The following is a 14,919-nucleotide window of genomic DNA, read 5'->3' as shown; positions in this document are numbered from 1 at the left end:
AGGAGAATGGGGCTGGGCCCAGGACCAGAAAGGGACTGAGCTAGGCCTGGCAGCCCGCCTTGGGAGGCCGTGGGCACAGCGTTGTGGGTGCTGCAGCATGACTCCCTGCGAAGCTTGGTCTGCTTGCCACCAGCAGAATGACACTCAATGGCATGCTGGGAGGGAAAGGAAACCTGTATCTCCACCTCTACCATGAGTTGTCCTGGCTCCACCCACCTTCCCTGGATGGTGCAGAGCTCAGAAGTGCCTTCCTTGTCCAGCCGTGGGTCATTGGCTGGCCTACCCATTTAGGAAAGCAGGAATCTCACGGGGTGCAGCTGGATGTGGTTTACGGTGTGACGGGCCCTCCAGTTGTTTCGTTAAGAGTAGAAGCTGCTTGGGGAGCCTGGGTGGCTCAGTCCATTAAGCGTCTGACTTTGGCTCAGGTCGTGATCTCACAGTTGGTGTTTGAGCCCCGCCCCGCGTCGGGCTCTGTGCTAACAGCTCGGAGCCTGGAGCGTGTTTTAGATTCTGTGTCTGCCCCTCCCCTGTTGGCACTCTCTCTCAAAAGTAAATAAACATTAAAAAAAAAAACAAGGTGGAAGCTGCTTGACAAGAGCCACACTTAATGTTCCGCCCCTCTGTTTGGCTTGGAACTCGGCCTATTAGAGGCTCCTAAACGGTAAAAACAAACCCATGTACCTGCTGCCCCGGAAAGACTGACTGAACAACCAGAATTTCAATAAACTCCTTGTGAATTACAGCTCGCGTCGAGCACTCACTGCGGGTCGCTTACTGGACATCCTCGCGGGCCTCTGTGGGAGGAGGTTAGGATCCCCTTGGAATCTTACCAAGCTGCTTTCTCAGGGGTGGAAACCTGGAATGGGAAATTTAATTTCATGCTACTTAGCACTTCCCAAAAGCTGAGGGCTCAGTATGGACATGTATTAGCTCCCTGAAAACCGACCTGCATCGTGGGCCCCTGCTGATTTGCAAGTCCCCTAGGAGTTTCCTAGCAGTCATCTGAACCTGGTCTCTGTTCAAGAGAGCGGGGAGAGACCAAAGAATGAGGCAGGCCACTCCAGGGGGGTAGGCAGCAGGTGGAGTAAGAAGGGAACTTACTCTAAGAGGCTTGTCTTGGGCTGTAAGACCAGTGGAGCCCGGCACCCGCCTGCCACACATTAAAGCTTCTACAGAGGTCTTACCTGGGTTCAGACGCGCTCAGTCACCATCATAGTGCTGTCCCCTTGGAGCAGCCTCTGGGAGCAGGAAAGGCACTCAGATCCCACATCCAGGGCCAGGGAAGGGGTGAGGAGCCTCTGATCACCTGGGGCCAGCTCACGGATCACTGGAGGTCACGTCCTCTCCATGACACCCTGACAGCCCCCCTCCTCTCAGCCCACCTTTTGCTCTGTGTCCCCGTCCCCCAAATTCACATGTTGAAATCCTAACCCCCAGTGTGATGGTGTTTAGAGGGAGCCCTGGGGGAGGTGACTAGGTCATTAGGGTGGAGTCCTCCCAAATGGGATTCTTGCCCTAGTAAGAGAGACCGCAGAGAGCACCCTTGTCCTCGCCTGTGTGTGGGGTGAGGCCACAACAGGCGTCTAACAGCCCAGAAGGGGTGCTCACCAGAACGCACGTGCTGGTCCCCGATTCCGGACTTCCAGCCCCCAGAACTGTGGGAAGCACCTGCCTGTTGTTTCTTTAAAAAAAAAAAAAATTTTTTTTTTAGAGATGTATTATGTATTTATTACTACTTTATTTATTTTTAAATTTACATCCAAATTAGCATGTAGTGCAACAATGATGTCAGGAGTAAATTCCTTACTGTCCGTTACCCATTTAGCCCACCCCCCTCCCACAACCCCTCCAGTAACCCTCAGTTTGTTCTCCATATTTAAGAGTCTCCTATGATTTGTCCCCCTCTCTGTTTTTATATTCTTTTTTTTCCCTTCCCTTATGTTCATCTGTTTTGTCTCTTGAAGTCTTCATATGAGTGAAGTCATATGATTTTTGTCTTTCTCTGACTGACTAATTTCACTTAGCATAATAGCCTCCAGTTCCATCCACGTAGTTGTAAATGCGAGATCTCATTCTTTTTGATTGCCGAGTAATACTCCATTGTCTATATAAACCACATCTTCTTTATCCATTCATCCATCAATGGACATTTGGGCTCTTTCCATACTTTGGCTATTGTCGATAGCACTGCTATAACCATGGGGGTGCATGTGTCCCTTCGAAACAGCACACGTGTATTCCTTGGATAAATACCCAGTAGTGCAATTGCTGGGTCGTAGGCTAGTTTTATTTTTAATTTTTTGAGGAACCTCCATACTGTTTTCCAGAGTGGCTGGACCAGCTTGCATTCCCTTTCTTTTTAAAAATGTATTTATTATTAAAAATTTTTTTTTGTTTTAAAGTTTATTTATTTTGGGGGGAGGGGCAGAGAGAGAGGGAGAGGGAATCCCAAGCAGGCTCTGCGCTGTCAGTGCAGAGCCCGACGCGGGGCTTGAACCCACAAACCGTGAGATCATGACCTGAGCCGAAAGCAAGAGTCAGACTGACTGAGCCACCCAGGTGTCCTCCTTTCTAAGCCCCCAGTCCCTGGCACCCTGTTATAAGAGCCCAAACAGACTAAGACAGGCATGTTCTTGCAGTGGAGGAATGGAACTTTTTGGAGGCGAAAACAAACCAAGAAACAGAGATTCACAGGGTCTTAGATGAAGAAGAAACCTTACAGGTTTTGTTGCTCAGAATCTGTAACCTGGCTTCGTTGGATCCAAGGACCCCAGAATGGCCAAATGTATGCACTTTTTTTTTTCTTTCTTGAGATGTTCTGTAACTTTCCTCAGATTCTTTTTTTTTTTAATTAAAAAAATGTTTTTATTTATTTTTGAGAGGGAGGGAGAGAGAGAGAGAGAGAGAGAGAGAGAGAGAGAGAGAGAGAGAGCACGAGTGGGGGAGGGGCAGACAGAGGGAGACACAGAATCTGAAGCAGGCTCCAGGCTCCGAGCTGTCAGCACAGAGCCCATAGAACCCGACCCAGGGCTTGAACTCGTGAACTGCGAGATCCTGACCAGAGCTGAAGTCAGATGCTTAACCGACTGAGCCACCCAGGTGCCCCTTGTGTCGGATTCTTAAAGGATGCCTGGCTTCAAAACGAACAAGATAACTTCCAGCTCGGGGGTCTTGTTTTTACCCTCCCCCACCCACCACAGGAAGCGGCAGTGGTCTGAGCTTCTGAAGCCTGGTTCAGAGTCTGGCCATTGCGTGGATCACACCATTTGCTATGGTGAGGCGCCCTGCCTGCAGAAAGGAGGCTCAGGGACGGTGGGGTCATCTTGGCTGCTGGGCACCGGCTCAGCAAACTGCTTTACCTGAAACAAGCTATCGGTGGTCTGGCTCTCCGGGTTCCCGGGAGCCTCTTCTCCAGACTTTGGCCAACGGAAGCTTTGGATGTATCTTTTGGTTCAGTAAATATTCATTGTGAATCTTCTAGCAGGCCATGCATCTGGCCCTTGGGTGGCAAAGCGGGAAAGATTACATTTGATGAACATCTATTGTGTGCTTGGCACTTAAGTTTTGTGAAGGCAGTGGCTACCTCTGTCTTTTTGTTTCGGGATGGCCAGAAACTAGCACGGGGTAGATGGTCCAAGAATGTTTGTGGAATTGCATTTGTCTGCATTACGCCATTTAATCCTTGTGTTTGGGGTTGCGAGTGACAGAAAACTTTAATTGTAAGTGGTTTAAACAGAAGGAAAAGTATTGGTTCACAGAGTAGTCCAGCAGGAGTTCAGGAATGGTTTGATCAAGAACTCAAGTGACATCAGTAGGGCCCAGATCTTAGCCCTGCTTCCTGTAGCTTGGCTCCCATCCACAGACTAGTTACCTTTGTGGTAACAAAATGACCCCAGTTATCCCAAGCCTGATGCCCTCCCAGCAAAGTCAGCAGCGTCTGAGTCTCACTGTTCCCACCCGCGGTTCAGAGGTTCACCTCCCAATGGACAACCCACCCCCCAGCCAATCGCTGTGGCCAGGCTGCAAGGGATATGTCCGTTAGGTTAGGCCAATCAGGCCACCTCTTCAGCTGAGATGGGGTCAATCTCCAGCCACTGAACAGAGGATACTGGGAGAGAGGTGGTTTCTCAAAGGAAATTTGGGGTACTCTTATCAGGAAGGAGAAGAATAGATGCTTGGCAGCAAAGCTCCTGGGTCCAGTGTGCCCTGCAGGGGAAGTTTCATTCCCATTTTGCAGATGAGGCAAGTGAAGCTCAGAGACCACAAGGCACTGAGCCCCGGAAAAGGGAGGGGGCCACACAGAGTCCCTGACCTCAGGGGATGCACAGTATGAAGGGGAGACAGACAGATAAGAAGCCAATTACACTGCGATCAGAGAGTGGGAGCGTGGGGCTGGCACACTGAACGTCTCCGCTGGAGCATCAGGGGTGGCTCCCTGGAGGAAGCTGGAACCTGAGGGATGATGGGTGTCCACCAGGCTAAGGCATGGGACAGGACTTTCCAGGTCGTGGGCAGAGCATGAGTAAGTATACAGACGTGGGTGGGGACATTTCGGGAGGCAAGAGGACAGTAATACTCCAGTTTGTCCAGAGTGTAGAATCCTGTAAAGAGAGGTGGGGTTTATTGATCCATGGTGATGGGGTTCTTGAGAAAACGGCTAAGAAGGAATTCTTGAGACGTCTTTGGTGTGAAAAGGTGATTTTATTAAAGCACAAGGGGGCGCCTGGGTGGCGCAGTCGGTTAAGCGTCCGACTTCAGCCAGGTCACAATCTCGCGGTCCCTGAGTTCGAGCCCCGCGTCAGGCTCTGGGCTGATGGCTCAGAGCCTGGAGCCTGTTTCCGATTCTGTGTCTCCCTCTCTCTCTGACCCTCCCCCGTTCATGCTCTGTCTCTCTCTGTCCCAAAAATAAATAAACGTTGAAAAAAAAAATTAAAAAAAATATATAAAAAAAAAAAAAAAAAAAAAAAAAGAAAAGCACAGGGACAGGATCCGTGGGCAGAAAGAGCTGCACTGGGGTTGTGAGGAGTGACTGATTGTATATTTTTAGGGTTGTGGAGGGAGGGAGATAGTGTAAGTCTCTAAGGAATTTTTTTTTTACGTTTATTTTTGAGAGACAGAGAGAGAGACACAGAGCACAGTGGGGGAGGGGCAGAGAGAATGAGACACAGAATCTGAAGCGGGCTCCGGGCTCTGACAGCACAGAGCCCGACGCGGGGCTCGAACCCACAAACCGGGAGATCACGACCTGAGCTGAAGTCGGATGCTTAACGGACTGAGCCACCCAGGCACCCTCTGAGGAATTTGAAAGCAAGGTTTTCAAGGACCTTGAGGGGCTAGCTACTGGTAAGATAGGGTTACTTTTAGTCTTTAATAAAACTAAAACATCGGGGTGCTTGTGTGGCTCAGTTGGTTGAGCGTCTGACTTCGGCTCAGGTCACGATCTCACAGTCTATGAGTTCGAGCCCCGCGTGGGGCTCTGTGCTGACTGCTCAGAGCCTGGAGCCTGTTTCAGATTCTGTGTCTCCCTCTCTCTCTGCCCCTCCCCTGTTCATGCTCTGTCTCTCTCTGTCTCAAAAATAAATAAGCGTTAAAAAAAATTTTTTTTTTAAATAAAAAAAAACTAAAACATCAAGGAAGTAAGGCAGCCATGAGTTCCTTGAGCAAGGTCACGTTCTGCACGTTTCAGGTGTCTATCCGCGAGCTGCAGGCTGTAAGGAGATTTAATTTAAGCTACATTTCTCTTGCCTTTGTTTCCCTCATCGCGGATCTTTGACTTCTAAAGGCAAGGGTGGGTAGGCTCTCAGACCTAGCTCGTGGCAATGACAACATCACAGGTGACGCTCCCTCCCATGGACTCCACGTCCTCTCCCCGCGTTACTGTCATAATTGTAGCCAATCTTTACGGCTTCCCCCGAAACCAAGGGAGGACAGTTTATCACCCTGTTTTACAGAAGTAGAAACTGAGAGTGAAAGAGGATGCCTTGCCAAAGGTCAAAGGGAGGTCGCCAGTGCCTCGCAGGATTGACAGCCTCCCATCGGCAGGGCCATTACCACTCTGCTCACATCGCTCCTGGCTGCCCAAGCGCCATAGGAATCCATGGGACCGCTGTGTGGGTGTCCCGACATATGACAAAACAGAGGCGGGCGAGCCCAGGAGGAAGGCTGTGGATTCTCTCAAAATAGAACTTGGCCGCAAGGTAATTAGGCAGCATTTCTGGGGAAGGGAGAGCTGGATATAAAAGAGTCGGAAGCGGGCTGGGAGTTGGGGGATCTGATTCCATCTCCAGCTCGGTCATTATCATCGCACAACCTCCCATCAGTGAGGTAAGCGTTTAGACTCCAGGTTCCCACCTGTAAAATGGGTCTAATAGCACCTTCCCACTTCAGGAGATGGTCAGGAAGTCCCACTTAAATAGAGGACTGTGTGTGAACGTGCTCTGATAAGTTCAAAACTTTCTACCCACACAGCGGATGGTTTGCACTGAGTAGCTGGAGGCAAAAGAACGGAGGTCAGAGCTCCTAACCCCGGGTCCGCAGGCAGAATTCAGAGGGCCTGCCAACCTGGATAGGTTTCATTTTCACCATCCTCTGGCTGAAATTTAGCATTCCCTCCCATGGTTAACTTTGGCACTTACGTCATTGTCACAGATGACAATGAACGCATTCATGACCCCGTTATAGTTGTTGCAGAGATCTTGAAGTAATCGCTCATGGTTGTTGCGCCTTTGAATTTTGTTTAAGTTTATTTATTTATCTTGAGAGAGACAGAGACTGTGCGAGTTGAGGAGGGGCAGAGAGAGAGGGAGACAGAGAAATCCCAAGCAGGCTCTGCACTGTCAGCGCTGAGCCTGACGCAGGGTTTGAACCCACGAACCGTGAGATCATGACCTGAGCGGAAACCAAGAGTCGGACGCTTCACCGACTGAGCCACCCAGGCACCCCTCATTGTGCCTTTGAAATTATGGTAGTCATTAAACTTGCTACTAGATCCCAATATTTGGTCTATTAATGAAGAAGCACAGGTTACCAGTCGCAAATTTGTTTTAAAAATATAGTTAGGGGTGCCTGGATGGCTCAGTTGGTGGAGCAGGTGACTCTTGACCTGGAGTCGTGAGTTTGAGCTGCACGTTAGGTGTAGAGATTACTTAAAAATAAAATTAAAAAAAATTTTTTAAATTAATTTATTTATTAAAGTTTATTTATTCACCGAGAGAGGGAGGGAGGGAGGGAGGGAGAGAGGGTGGGCACCAGTCTGAGTGGGGGAGGGGCAGAGAGAGAGGGAGAATCCCAAGCAGGCTTTGCTGGAAGCCAGTGCAGAGCCCAATGTGGGGCTTGACCTCTCAAAACTGTGAGATCGTGACCTGAGCTAAAATTAAGAGTCGGATGCTTAACCGACTGAGCCACCCAGGTGTCCCTGAAAAAAAATTTTTTTTTAATTTGAAAATTATTGGGGTGCCTGGATGGCTCAGTTGGTTAGGCATCCGACTCGGTTTCAGCTCAGGTCATGATCTCACGGTTCGTGGGTTCTAGCCCCACATCGGGCTCTGCACTGACAGTGTGGAGCCTGCTTGGGATTCTCTCTCTCTCTCCTTTCTCTCAGCCCCTCCCCTGCCTACACACTCTCTTTCTCAAAATAAACTTAAAAAAAAAAACTTTAAAATGATGGCTCATGTTTAGCATACACAAAGTAGGCCAAATGGGAGATAAATAGATGTAAGAGGAGATTTATTATGGGAATCGGGTCACGGAATTATGGAGGCTGGAAGTCCCACGATCTGCCACCTACAGATGGAGACCCAGGAAAGCCAGTGGTGTAAGTGGAAATTAGGGCCAAGACCAGGAGCCCACGTCCAATGGCAGAAGATGGATGTCCCAGCTCTAAGAAAAAAAGAGCAAACCCGCCCTTCCTCTCCCCTTGTGTTCTATTCAGACCCCCTCAATGGGTTAGGTGAGGCCCACGCATTTGGAAGGACAATCTACTCAGACCGGGTATTCAAACACTAACCTCTTCCAGAAACACTCTTCCAGGGGGTGCCGGGGTGGCTCAGTTGGTTAAGCATCAGATTTCAGCTCAGGTCGTGATCTCACAGTTCGTGGGTTCGAGCCCCATGTTGGGCTCTGTGCTGCCAGCTCAGAGCCTGGAGCCTGCTTCGGATTCTGTCTCCCCCTCTCTCTGCTTCTCCCCCGCTCGCACTCTGTTTCTCAAAAATAAATAAACGTTAAAAAAAAAAAAATATATATATATATATATAGGAAAAGAAACACCCTTCTAGACACGTGTAAAGAGTAATTTACCAGCTCTCTGACACAAAAATCAATCATCACAGTGACCTGTTAGCTCAGTTGAGTGTTAGTATTTTCATGAACTCATAGATTTAAATATATTTGAGATGCTTTGATCCTTTGAATGTATTAATCTTCTTGATGGCCCATTGATATCACCTTGGGCTTTTGGGAACCTCTGCGAGGGCGTATATTTCCTGGCTCCTGCCTGGAATCTCTATTTCTCCAAGGAGCCCGCTTCCGTTGACCAGGAACTGGCCTTTGGAGACTGTAATCTGGGTGCTTGGGTGCTCATTACACTGGGTGGTTCCTTGCCCAGGGTGAACAACACACACGTTTAAAAGCCCTGCTTTTGATAGAAACCCTGTCCTCGGAGCCCAGGGACAGCACCGGCCACCAGCATTTAATGCTGACTGACCTGAGCTGCCAAGTGAGGAACGGTTTGCTGGGGAGAAAGAAAGGAAAATGACTCTCTCAGGGCTTGAACCTGTCACTGGACCAACGTGGGCCCGCTCCTTGGAGAGCTGTAGACCCAGACTACACTGAGTGGAGTTGCCTGCCTCACAGGGTCACTTTCCTTGTGCAAATAAGGAGACCTCGAGGAATACTTTCTAAAACTGTGAACTCCCTAAACAGGGGTAAGCAGGCTCCTTTTAATAGGGTTTGGGATGAATATTTGGAGGGGGATTTTAATATTATAATGAATCTGAGATACCCAGTAGGCACTTTTTTAGTTTATTTATTTAGAGAGAAAGAGAGAGAGAGAGAGAGAGAGAGAGAACCAGTGGGAGAGGGGCAGAGAGCGAGGGGGACAGGAGCCGAAGCAAGCTCTGTGCTGACAGCAGAGAGCCTGATGCGGGACTCGAACTCCCAAACCTGAGCTGTAGTCGGATGCTTAACCAACTGAGCCGCCCAGGCACCCCTGTCCGGCACTTTCTGATTCATCTGGACAGGTATGGTTCTCAAATGTTTCTTTTCTTGTTTCAGCAATTTGTGAGTTTCTGAGAGATGAAATGGACAGGCAGAAGGTTCTAGGAGTTTCCTGAGTTCAGGGGGGCAATCCTGAGTCGGGGGTTCAAGGGGTCTCCCTGGTGACAAATGGTGGTACCAGCAGAGCAGGGCTGGACTTAGGGCAACTGCCTCAGGCACCCTGAGCCTGGGTGGGGGTCATCTACACAGAGGGACATCAAAAGGACCCTGGGAGGTGGCTATCCCACAGTCACAAGCAAGGGAGAGCTGGCCACTGGGAGGAGGCTGGGAGGTGGAGAAATGCAAGGAAGGAACTTCGGGATGGATGGGATGCAACTTTGGGATCTGGGTGCACACCCTGCTAGTTTTCTTTCGTAGTATTTATTCACTTTCTCCCTCCATGGGTCTCACATTAGCAGGGCTCATGGCTGCCCAGGGGAAAGACTACATTTCCCAGCCTACCTTGCACCTAGGCGGGATCACAAAGCTAAGTGGTTATTCACTCCTCTTGAGTTTTATCAAATCCATTATAACCGTCATCAAAGGTCTTTCTCACTCCAATTTTCCACAAATGATCCGGCTCTAGTTTTAATGACCTCATCAGGAAAAAAACAAAACAAACCCAACAGCAATACTTTTAAATATGTCATAGAAATAGCAGCCAGGGCACCTGCATGGCTCACTGGGCTAAGCGACCGATTCTGGGGTTCGGCTCAGGTCATGATCTCAGGGTTCAGGAGTTCCAGCCCTGAGTAGGGCTCCGCGATGACAGCGCGGAGCCTGCTTGGGATGCTCTCCCTCCCTCCCTCTCTCTCTCTGCCCCTCGCCTGCACGCACGCTCTCTCTCAAAAAATAAATAAGCTTAAAAAGGGAAAGAAAAGAAAACGCAGCCAATATTGCTTCAATTGTTTAAGGTTCTTTTAAAAAGCTTACAGTCAGAAAGGTGCCGGGCCTTGCCTCGAAAAGTGTGTGTGACTGCACAGATATGCCCAAGAATCATCTTAAAAAAAAAAAAAAAAAAAATTGCTATCTGAAGTCTGGGCCAGATCAGGCTAACCAGATGTTCTTTATTCAGCAATCTTCTGCGCCCGCCTCTGCGCGCGAGGCCGGAAACCGAGAACAAGTCTGGGTTTGGTGGTTTCCAGCCTGTGAACGTTCGGAGGCCCGCAGACCAGGAAACCTTGCGAGAAGGCTCTAGTTTTCCGTAGCTGAGCGCTGCCCTGGCAAGCCCGGCATGGACCCGCACGGGAGATCTGAAGCTTTTTTCAAGCAGGTGAGCGCCCCGCCCCCCCGGGAGCGTCAGAAAAGACGGAAACGTAGAGCAAGTGGATAAAGAAAAAACACATTACAAATGACAAAAATTAAAGAAAAAAAAACCCACAACAGAAACACAAAGAAACAAGTAACCAGGAAATTATAGCCCCGTACCTCCCAAACAAAACGCGCACGCGTAACAAAAAGAAAAGCCATAGCAAATTAGTCTATTTTTAAACACCATAAGTAGCCTTGCAAGCGCAAGGCCTCAAAAAATTGGTTAAAAACTCAGAATTGTTCCTCTCCACGGAAATCTTTAGTAAAAGGCGAAAGATTTATGCGATCTGAAGAGAAACCAGAGTATGCTTTCGAACTGCCCGCACACATTCCTCGGGTAACTGTTACCCCGAATTCAGTGATGGTGATTCTCTGCTCGAAAGAGCCAGTGATTTTCGTCGTTCTCCCAGACAATTCTGTGGGAGCGGCCTTATTCTTGGGGAAAAAGAATTCAACCACAAAAGGAAAATCTCGTCATTTCTAAGTCGGAAATTGCCCGGTGTGCAATGCCTCTTGGGTATGCAAATGAACCTACGTCGTCACGCCCCGGTTCCCGGAAATGCCTTAAACAACGTATTCGTTTTCCTGCGGGGACTGAGACTACCACCAGGGGGCAGAGCGGAGGCCAGATTGTCAGGATTTACGCTTTGGTGCAACCAGAAAAAATCTTTTATAAATTTCGACTCCAAGTAAAAATTCCTTTTGTACTTAAGTAAAATAATAAAAATAAAATAAAACTTGAAAATATTTATCTTCATTCATTCAACAACGTTCTTTAAAGAAATTTTTTTTAATGTTTATTTATATTTGAGAGAGAGAGAAAGAGCACAAGCAGCAGAGGGGCAGAGAGAAAGGCAGAATCTGAAGCAGGATCCAGGATCTGAGCTGTTAGCACAGAGCCGGACTGGGGCTCAAATTCACGAACCGTGAGATCATGACCTGAGCCGAAGTCGGACGCTTAACCAACTGAGTCACCCAGGCGCCCCTCAACGACAATTTCCTGAGCACCGTGTTAAATCCTGTGCTGGGCTGCAAGGATAGAGAGGTATCCCCGACATTTCATCCTCAGTGAGCCTGTATGTGATGGGGAGGCTAAGTGTGAGTGGTAAGCACTGATAACAGAATGTTCGCTGACATCTAGGCACCCCTAGGGCGGTGAGGGTGTTCTAGGCAGTGCAGAGAGGGTGAGTGACCAGATGGCCTTCAGTGCCAAGATGGGAGCTGGCATTCACCTTGGGGGCAATGGCGAGGCACCCAGGAGTTTTGCAAGAGACCAACATGATCAGATGAGTGATTTAAGGCAGTAGTTCCTTCCACGTGGTCCCCAGACCAGCATGTCAGTATCACCTGGGTACCTGCCAGAGACCCAAACTCTTGGGTCCCTCCCCAGACCTACTGGATCTCAAACCCTGGGGGTGGGGCCCTGCAGGCCGGGATGGCACAAGTCCCCCAGGTGACTCTGATGCAGGTGAGGCAGAGAACCACTGTGGGACAACCGTTCTGGCTAATGTGGCGACTGTAGAGACAAGGAGTCTGGGGCAGGTGAATTAGGAAGCTGAGCATTAAAGGCAGAGAAGACTTTCAGGTGGCCGGCATGGGGGTGTGGAGGGAGGAAGACCTGGGAAAGAGGAAAGTGAGGAGAGGGAAGAAGTCTAGGTGGGTCCTTGGGGGGGTGGTGGCATAAAGGAGGGGTGGATGCTGCAGGAACGTGTGAAGGGGATTAGGATGTCCCCAGGAAGCCACAGGAAAACCAGGAGCTGGGGCTGCACAGAAGTGGAGGGCAGCTATGGTAAGCATCCACCAGAGGTCAAGTAAGGCAGGGACTGCAAAGTGGGTGTCATGGTGGGGAGGTCGGTGGCCTTGGACAGAGGAATTTCTTTCTTTCCTTTTTTTTTTTTTTAAAGTTTATTTATTTTGAGAGAGAGAGAGAAAGCAAGCGTGGTAGGGTCAGAGAGAGAGGGGAGAGAGCAAATTCCAAGCAGGCTCTGCACGGTCAGCGCAGAGCCCGATGTGGGGCTTGAACTCACAAACCGCGAGAACATGACCCGAGCGGAAATCCAGAGTCGGACGCTTAACCGACTGAACCACCCAGGCGCCCCTGGACAGAGGCATTTCTAAGGAGTGGGGGTGCAGGAAGCTCCCAGCTGCAGGGAGGGTGATGGTGAGGGAGGGAGGGGGCCGGGTGCAGGGGGGGGGCTCCGTAGGGACCGCTGGGAGGGGGTGAGGTGGAAGCAGGTGTTGCAGTGCCTTTTAAACGTTCTCCCTGTGCCGCCTCCAAGGTCCCCTTCCTGACTCTCACTCTGACACTGACCACGCCGGGGATCTCACTGAGCCAGCAGAAGCCCCCGCCTTCCCTCCTCCGGATCTACCAGCCTGCCCATCCCTGCCCCTTCCTCTGCCCACTCCCCACCAAGGCTGACCCTCCGCTTGGGCTCCCAGCCTCACCCCTGCCTGTCTCCCCTGCCTGCCAGCAGATGCTGCAGGCTTCCTTACTTCCCAACACGAAAGAGGGAGGGGAGGTAGGAGCCAGAAAAGCGCCCCAGACCCCATCTCCCTTTCCTCTTGTGGAATACAAGAATCGAACACAACAAAGGGAGGAAAACCTTTACGCTCAGAAAAAAAAAAAGACTGTCAGAAATCACCTTATTAAAACCAACTTAATTCACCTCGCGCCTACGAGGATGGCGATAATAATAATAATAAAGGAGAATGACGAGGGTGGGTAAGGATGTGGAGGAGCTGGAACCCTGCACACTGTTGGGGGGAATGTGAAAGGTGATGTGCGAAAACTTAGTGGTTCCTCAAAAAGTTAAATGCAGGATGATCTTATGACCCAGCAATTGCTCTCTGTTTCTTTTACTTTTGGGGAGAGACACAGAGCATGAGCGGGGGGAGGGGCAGAGAGAGGGAGACACAGAATCCGAAGCAGGCGCCAGGCTCCGAGCTGTCAGCACAGAGCCCGACGCAGGGCTCGAACTCACGAACCAGGAGATCGTGACCTGAACCAAAGTCTCGGATGCTCAACTGAGTGAGCGCCCCTATCACAACAATAATTTAAAAAAAAAAAAAACACTTTTGGGGAGACTGGGTGGCTCAGTTGGTTGGGCGTCTGACTTCAGCTCAGGTCACGATCTCAGGGTTCATGAGTTCGAGCCCTTCGTCGGGCTCTGCGCTGCCAGCTCGGAGCCTGGAGCTGCTTCCGATTCTGTATCTCCCTCTCTCTCTCTGCCCCTCCTCCCCCCAATAAATAAACTTAAAGCAACGCTTATATTTTAATCCTTCTGCAGCTTGCCTTTTTCATGCAATGTCAGGTTTTCAAGATCGATTCGTGCTGCTCTCTGTAGCTTCAGTTCTAGTTCATGCCTTTTCTCTGCTGTATGCGTGAGTCCAGCATAGTGCCCAGATCAAGCAGGGCAAACAGGTCAAGGCAGGCGGTTGGCGCTCTCGGTTACTCCTTCCCATCCCGGTGCCCTGATTTCAGGTCTAGCGTGAGCAGCGGAGGGGGTGTGGGAGGCTCAGTAATGATGCTCACGAACTCCAGGTTCTAATCCCTGGAACCTGTGTCACCTGTTATCTTACAAATAAAGCTCCCGGTTATTTTACCGGCAAAATGGGTTGATTAGGGAATAGCAGAGAATTGCAGTCTGGGATGAGCACCACTTGGGGTGGGGGCGGGGAGGGGGCGCGAAGGCCTGGGGCACAGGTGGGGAACGTGGGCAGGCGGCCTTCCGGACAGCACGAGGGACACCCCCCGGGGTGCTCTGAGCCCTGCAGCCCTTTGCTTGGACCTAAGGCAGCCCCGTGCCAGGTCTCTGCTCCTGTGGCGCAGCTCCTGCCCCCCCTTCCCGAGGCTCCCCAGCAGCCCTGCCCCCCCCCCCCCGGTGCCATCCTTCTTGTCCCACCCTGCTTGCCGCAGCCCTTAGATTTCAGCCCTTAGATTTCCGCAGCAGAATAAATCACTTTGCCCTGTGCCGTGTGCCCTTGGGCGGCTTAGTTCTCTTCTCGGAGTCTCAGTCTTCTCTCCTCTGGGATACAAATGCCTGTTTCACAGGTCTCCTGTCGGGATTACAGGAGAAAAGTCATCCAAAGCGCCCAGCAGACTCCCTCACATATAGTCGGCAGTATATAGTCAGTATATGCATACAGTCAGTATATGGCAGGTGTGACTGTAGTTCCTGAGAGGCTTTCTCTGACTTCATCTGCCCACTTTCACCCTAAGGACCTCTGCTCAGTCCTCCCCCACCCAACTTGCTCTCAACTCCCGAACCCACTTGACCCTCCAGGGCTTCTGCGTGCACACCCAGCAAAGCCCAGCCTTGTGGTTCACCTACCGCTCCTCACCACCTGCTCCTGTAT

General features: G+C 50.3%; 1 protein-coding gene and 1 non-coding gene across 2 annotated transcripts in view; one reads left to right on the top strand and one right to left on the bottom strand.

Moving 5' to 3' along the window:
• Positions 1-14,919, top strand: part of NPPA (natriuretic peptide A) — a 160,987-nt gene that overhangs the window by 104,730 nt on the left and 41,338 nt on the right. The window lies entirely within an intron of this gene.
• Positions 10,755-10,870, bottom strand: LOC112849010 (U5 spliceosomal RNA). The gene has a single exon (XR_003222461.1). It is a non-coding gene; the product is annotated as a U5 spliceosomal RNA (small nuclear RNA).

The sequence above is a fragment of the Puma concolor genome, chromosome C1 (genome assembly GCF_028749965.1).
Source record: "Puma concolor isolate L17-30 chromosome C1, mPumCon1.1.hap2, whole genome shotgun sequence".
In the NCBI taxonomy this organism is placed as follows: Eukaryota; Metazoa; Chordata; class Mammalia; order Carnivora; family Felidae; genus Puma; species Puma concolor.
Note: the sequence above shows the minus strand (reverse complement) of the source record. Positions and strands in the feature narration are given on the sequence as shown.